At 46.3% G+C, this 7297-nt stretch overlaps 2 non-coding genes across 2 annotated transcripts; both read right to left on the bottom strand.

Moving 5' to 3' along the window:
* Positions 1-4161: 4161 nt before the first annotated feature.
* trnas-uga (transfer RNA serine (anticodon UGA)) lies at positions 4162-4243 on the bottom strand. Its single transcript has one exon. It is a non-coding gene; the product is annotated as a tRNA-Ser (tRNA).
* Positions 4244-4319: 76 nt separating this feature from the next.
* trnas-aga (transfer RNA serine (anticodon AGA)) lies at positions 4320-4401 on the bottom strand. Its single transcript has one exon. It is a non-coding gene; the product is annotated as a tRNA-Ser (tRNA).
* Between the last annotated feature and the right edge of the window lie 2896 nt (positions 4402-7297).

Below are 7297 nucleotides of genomic sequence, written 5' to 3'. Positions count from 1 at the left end.
ATAGCAAGCAACCTTGACGCACTCCTATTGTTGTCCTAAACCACTCTCCTATGTTGTTTTGTAGGTATACCGCACTTGTGGCTGTCTTGTATAAGTTCTCAATGACTGCAATTATATTCTCATTGATGTTATAGAGTTTCATGGTTGCCCAAAGCGCTTCATGCCACACGCGGTCGAATGCCTTCTTAAAGTCGATGAATACGTGGTAGAGATCCTGTTGGTGTTGCTGGTACTTTTCGCACAGTATCCGAAGATTGAATATTTGCTCTGTGGTGCTGCGACCTGGTCTGAATCCAGCCTGTTCTTCTGCTATTATCTTTTCGGCTTGGGGCATTAGTCTTCTTAATATAACTTTTAGCATTACCAGCTCAGTGGCCCAGTAGTAGAGTGTCCGCCCTGAGACTGGAAGGTTGTGGGTTCAAACCCCGGCCGGGTCATACCAAAGACTATGAAAATGGGACCCATTGCCTCCCTGCTTGGCACTCAGCATTAAGGGTTGGAATTGGGGGGTTAGATCACCAAATGATTCCCGAGCGCGGCACCGCTGCTGCTCACTGCTCCCCTCTCCCCCAGGGGATGGATCAAAATCACATGGGGATGGGTTAAATGCAGAGGACAAATTTCACCACACCCAGATGTGTGTGTGACGATGATCATTGGGACTTTAACTTTGGGGGGACTTACTGGGATGGCTGATGAGGCTGATAGTGCGGTAGTTTTGGCAGAGCTGGACGTTGCCTTTTTTGAGAAGGGTGATAATAAGTGATTGTGTCCATGATGTTGGCCACTCGCCCGTTGTCCAGATTTTGTTGCAGATAAGTAAAAGTGCATCTATGATCGGGTCACCCTCCGCCTTGATCAGTTCCGCTGTGATGTTATCCACGCCTGGTGATTTTCCTGGTTTTAGTGACTGTACTGCTGAAACTATTTCTTCTCGCAGTATAGGGTCCTTGTGATTGTTTGTTGCTGCAGGGGCAGTAAGGACTTTTGGGTTGCCTTTTATTTTATGTGTGTATAGTTCGGAGCAGTATTCTGTCCATCTCTTTCTCACTTGTGCTTCTTCGGTTAAGCAATTCCCTTTGGAGTCTTGTATTATTGTGGTCCTTGATCGCTTTGTGGAGGTGAGGTCTTTGATTGTCTGGAAGGCCTTTTTACTGTTGTTTTTGAGTAGGCTGTCTTCAATATCTTTGCACTGATCTCCAATCCACGCTTCTCTTGCTTGGTTTATTTCTTTTTTAACTCGTAGGTTGGTCTTTCTGTATTGTGTCAGGCCCTCTGTTGTGTTATTTTTCCATCTCAGCTCTCTGCGTTTATCACATAGCTCCAATATTTCGTCAGTTATCCATGGTTTCTTCTTCGGGCGGTGTTTCCGATAATGTCGCTAGCTGTTTCAGTGATGGCTGAGGTAAAGGAGTGTGTTAAAGATTCTACATCTACATCTTCATTCAATGCGAGTAGTGGTGCAAATTTTCCTCCGATGTTGGCCTTGAAGGATTCCAAAATGGTAGGATCTTTCAGCTTTTCTAGGTTGAATTTTAGTCTGGTGCCCCCAGCTTTCTGGATCTTTTTCAGACGTAGGGAAAAGGTCATCATTACGAGGCTGTGGTCACTTCCAATATCTGCTCCTGGGAATGTTCTTGTCCTTGCGATGTTTACACTAGATTTGAAGCGTTGTTGGATCATGATATAGTCAATTTCGCTTTGGTAAAGTCCTCCTGGGCTGAGCCAGGTCATTCTTCTTGATTTCTTGTGTGGCCCCAGAGTGTTCATGATTTTAAGTTCATTCAAGCTGGCAAATTCAAGAAGCCGCAGCCCTCTGTCATTTGAGATGTCATTACAGTAGGGTCCACATGTACTTTTCCAGTCGTTGAAGGCATCCTTTCCTATCTTTCCATTCCAGTCACCCTGCACGACTAATATGTCTTTTTTTGGTGTTTCGTCAATTACTTTTTGTAGTTGATGGTAAAAGTCTTCGACTTCTTCATCTGGGTGGTCTGTTGTTGGTGCATACGCTTGTATTATGGTGAGGTTGAAAGGCAGTGATTTCAATCGTATGGTTATGATCCGGCTGTTGATGGGTTGGCATGCAATTACTGCCCCTGTGACCTCTTTGTTAACAAGGAACCCTACTCCATGTTCATGGCGGTCTTCTCTGCCACTAAAATAGAGTTTATGATTCTCTGGTGTGGTTCTTTCTCCAAAATTCTTGTAGCGCACTTCGCATAGACCTAAGATGTTCCATCTGTATCGTTTCATTTCATGGTCCAGTTGTTCCAACTTCCCAATACCCCTGAGGGTCCGCACATTCCATGTGCCAATGACAATGTTGGTCCTGGCACGGATGATCTTATTTGATCCATCAGTAGCATATTTTCCACTCCCGCCCTGACAGCCCTCGACGGAAGAGGCGGTCCTTTTTAACCCGGGCGACGACCGAGCCGGTATGGAATTTTTTGTAACTGTCGTTCTCTCTTGCGGTGTGTCTTGGGCATTGTCGCGTGGCGGAGCCCATCCCTCTCCACGCCAGACCACAGCCGATGTCCTCCCACTCGGAGGCTCGCCCTGGTCCCGAACACATAGCCGTTGGATTCCTCCTGGATCCTCTTCCGCCCTGGCCGTTCGCCCCCGCTAGAGGGATTCGCCCAGTGATGTTGTGTTAACATCACCCCCTCACACGGTTTGGCACGCTTGCTGAAGCGAGTGACCGGGGTATGGCGCTTGGAGCCACGTGTGATAGATTAGGAGATGGAGGAGAACCGGTGAGCCTGACAATCCCAAGGGAATCAGCAGTCAGCCATCAAAGGTACTATCTCTCTCCAGAGCCCCCTATACCCCCTATTCTATGTGTGCCATAGAATAGTTTGAACATTAAAAAAGGCTAATGGGAAAATAAAAAACATTCATATCAATTATATTGTAAAATTACTGTGTACGAAACACCAATATTGAATTTCAACTTTAAATTAAATTTATAAAATTACTCTTTTTTTCCACACTTTGATTTATTTTAACCCCCTGATTATCATATTATTTTTTGTGTAGAACAGGGCTGGTCAATTAATTTTTACAAGGCGCGAAATGGAAAACCTCAGTTGTGTCAGAGGGCCACACCTACGATAACTTAAACCTGCTCAATTTTCTTCCATTGTAAAATGCACTAAATTATTTATTTTAAATAGCTGGTGCTGGTAATTAGAAGAATACAATTATTCTGTTTACATTTATATTAAGCTCCGTGAAATTGTGGTGTATAGGTCAAATAAAAACACAATCATTAATCAGTACAATTTATTCTTAACTTCTTTAACTTTTCCTCAAATGACAAAGCCGCTGCATCTCTGGGTGTGAAGTTTGATAAAAGGTCCTTGTTGGGCTTGCAGTTTTGCTAGCAATGCATCAGCCTCTGATGCGCGCTGTTTATCAGACAGATGTATTTTTTCTTATGCTTGGTCGTGTAGTGGCGACTTAAATTATATTCTTTAAACACAGCGACCTGTGTACCACAAATCAGGCACAAGACTTTACCTTTCATTTCTGTAAAGAAATACTTGGCAGTCAATGTCTTGTTGAAAACACGGCGCTCCTTGTCAACTTTTCTTTTCTGAGGGTCAGCACACATTTATTTCTCGGGCAGCATTACTTCGCATTGTTCACCTTCACGCACAGCTCACATACACCTACGCTACACGGAAGTGTGACACCTTTCAAAATAAAAGCAAAACAGTTGTATTGCATGCACGACAGATTATTATTATTTATTTTTTAATTAAGTTGTAATCAATATAATTTACGAGTGGCCTCATGCTGTCATGCTCAGGACAGGGAAGCACAAAGTGCCGGATGTGACCCGCGGGCCGTATTTTGCCCAGGTCTGCCTTAGCCACTCGGCCACAACAACACGCAATGTCATACACACTGTTCAAATGCATGTGGTGAGTATCTCCTAATACACCATGAGATTCTAATTAAAAGGTTGGATTGTTGTCTGCAGGCCCCAACGGATTTCAACTCCATCGGATTTCAACTCCATCGCCTTAACCACTCGGCCACAACAACACACATTGACGAGGTCCTCACATTGTCAAAATGCATCTTGCAAGGATCTAGTAAGATTCTATTTCAAAATCGGAATTGTCGTCAGCAGGATTCCAAACTTTGAATCATTGTCAGCAGGACCCGAACCTGCGAGGGGAGGCCCCAATGGATTTCAAGTCCATCGCCTTAACCACTCGGCCACAACAACATACACTGGGGTGGGCCTCACATTGTCAAAATGCGTATTGCGAGGATCTAGCAAGATTCTAATTCAAGATCTGAATCGTTGTAAGCAGGATTCAAACCTGCGAGGGGAGACCCCAATGGATTTCTAGTCCATCGCCTTAACCACTCGGCCACAACAACACACTGTGTAATGCACACCGTACAAATGTGGTGAGTATCTCATATAACACCACGAGTGATCATTGTCGGATCATTGTCGGCAGGACCTGGACCTGCGAGGTGAGACCCCAATGGATTTCTAGTCCATCTCCAGGTGATGGACTAGAAATCCATGGTGATTCCCCCTTGCAGGTTCGAATCATGACACCTTTTGTATTAGATTCCCGGACCGGCCACACAGACTCTGTCCGAAAGAAGGCCCAGCAGCGGCTGTACTTCCTGAGACAGCTCAAGAAGTTCAACCTGCTGCGGGAGCTGCTGAAGACCTTCTACACTGCCATCATCCAGTCTGTCCTCTGCACCTCCATTACTGTCTGGTTTGGATCCCCTTCCAAACGAGACAAGCACAGATTGCAACGGACAATCAGGACTGCAGAAAAGATAATTGGAATCAACCTCCCATCTATCCAAGACTTGTACCTGTCCAGGACAGGGAAACGTGCAAGTAACATCTCAACAGACCCTTCTCACCCAGGTTGCAGTCTATTTGAACTACTCCCCTCCGGACGGTGTTATAGAGCTCTGTACGCCCAAACCAGCAGACACAGAGACAGCTTCTTTCCCCAGGCTGTTGCTCTGATGAACTCACACCACTCTTAGAGTCTCATGACGTCACAAGTTGTACGCGTTTAGCTTCAGTGAATGTAAACAAAAAGAGAAGAGGGGCCAGCGCGGAGACGTCGGGCCAGGTTTGCGGCCAACCCAGCTCGCCTAGCCGTGCCTTCCATTATCCTGGCGTACATTCGTTCGCGGGACGACAAGATGGGTTGAGTTCGCCTGATAGGATCCACGAACCGGACAGTGCGTGCCTGCTGTGTGCTCATGTTCACAGTGGCCTGGTTGACTGTCATCTTTCCGGACTCTGCTGTGCATCGGGAGTGGCTAGCGTGCTATCACTCTTATTGTTCATCTTCTTGTTTTATTTTTCCCGTGTTGTTTACTTGTATGTGCGTAGTGAACTCTGTCTTATCTTTCCGGACTCTGCTGTGCATCGGGAGCGGCTAGCGTGCTATCACTCTTATTGTTCATCTTCTTGTTTTATTTTTCCTGTGTTGTTTACTTGTATGTGCGTTGTGAACTCTGTCTTATCTTTCCGGACTCTGCCGTGCATCGGGAGCGGCTAGCGTGCTATCACTCTTATTGTTCATCTTCTTGTTTTATTTTTCCTGTGTTGTTTACTTGTATGTGCGTTGTGAACGCTGTCTTGTCACCCTGGGATAGTGAGAAACGTAATTTCGATCTCTTTGTGTGTCTTGACATGCGGAGGAATTGACAATAAAGGAGACTTTGAGACTTTGACTTTGAAAAGTATGTCGAAGCGTGACGGGTGGGGCACAATTCAGAAAACGTGCTCAGCTCGTCGAGAAAATGCGATTTAAGAAATAAAATTAAAAATGCGCCTAAAACCTAAACCAAACGCTGCAGATGTTCATTTCTTTATTCGCAGTGGTCAACTGGCATTTCATTTCAGCTTTATTCTTAGTAATCGGTGTCCATTTTTAATTTCCAATGCGGCAAATGTGTTCACTTTATACATTCTATCAAATTCCGTTCTAATTGAAATAAAAAAAGGGATGTCTCTAGCACTTTAAGAGAGTTAGAGTTACTCCCGCCGTTCGGCCGCTTAAAGTGCCACGGGAGGCGTAGCAACGCGAGAGTGTGCGCTAAGTGCGAGAGGTGGTGTTTTTACTCGCCGCGTCCGCCAGAGCGAGGCAATTCCCCGCCACGGCGGCACCGGCAGCTTCCGAGCGTCTCCCCGAGCGCTCGGAAGTCCGTGCGGGGGGAAGATGAGAGCCGTGCGAGGTACCAGGTGGAGCCGGAAGGTCACCGGCGCCGCTCGCCGTGCGCGCCGGCCACAGGAAGTCGAATGCGGCCCCGCGATCTCATCCGCGGTGCTTGTAAAGTGCCGAACCGCTGGGCCGGGGCTATTTTCGGCCACTTGGTGCATGCGCACGGCCTTTCGGCGGTGCCGGGCGGCGTGCGCGAGTGCACCGGCCGCTGGAAGTCGAATGCGGCCCCGCGATCTCATCCGCGGTGCTTGTAAAGTGCCGAACCGCTGGGCCGGGGCCATTTTCGGCTACTTGGCGCATGCAAACGGCCTTTCGGCGGTGCCGGGCGGCCTGCGCGAGTGCACCGGCCGCTGGAAGTCGAATGAGGCTCCGCGATCTCATCCGCGGTGCTTACAAACAGCCGATCCGCTCGTCTTGGAGCTATTTCCGGTGTTGTGCTCGATTTGGTTCCCCCGTGAGATTTTGTTCCCCCTGCCGCGGGAGCGCACACGCCTTGTTTGGAAAGCGAAAAACCGATGCCGTACGGCGTCGTACGGCGTCAGCACTATGTTGTTTTCAATAAAAACATGAAGAATTCACGTTTGCGTCAGTCAATTTTAATTTTTATAACGGATTGTTCTCATTTGATGTCTTTAAATTCATCCGCGTTCTGCCATTGAAGCGGGGTGCATTCAAAGACCAGTCGTACAGGCGGAACACTCATTTATTTCACCCAAAAGCAACGATATAATTACGTGAGCTCTTTGCATAAACCTCGATGCAAAGAAACTCCTCTTGGGTACCGTTACATGCTACAAGGAGTATATATTACAAAGGAGACTTTATACTTAATTGTGATCATCATTCATCCATCCATTTTATTACTCAGGTATTTTCAAAGCAAATTAATATTGTTGCATTTATTAATTTGCTTTAAAATGACAGCGCAATATAATTAAAAGCTGACACTATAGCAATGTCAAACGTGTTCATTTAAGAAAAAGCCACACACGTTTTGTGATCAAATCTTTCATAACGAGAATGATTTGAGTGAATTGATTTGAATGAATAATTGAAGAAATTTCAGT

Source organism: Syngnathus scovelli, chromosome 20 (assembly GCF_024217435.2).
Source record: "Syngnathus scovelli strain Florida chromosome 20, RoL_Ssco_1.2, whole genome shotgun sequence".
NCBI lineage: Eukaryota > Metazoa > Chordata > Actinopteri > Syngnathiformes > Syngnathidae > Syngnathus > Syngnathus scovelli.
This window is presented reverse-complemented; position numbering and strand designations above follow the sequence as displayed.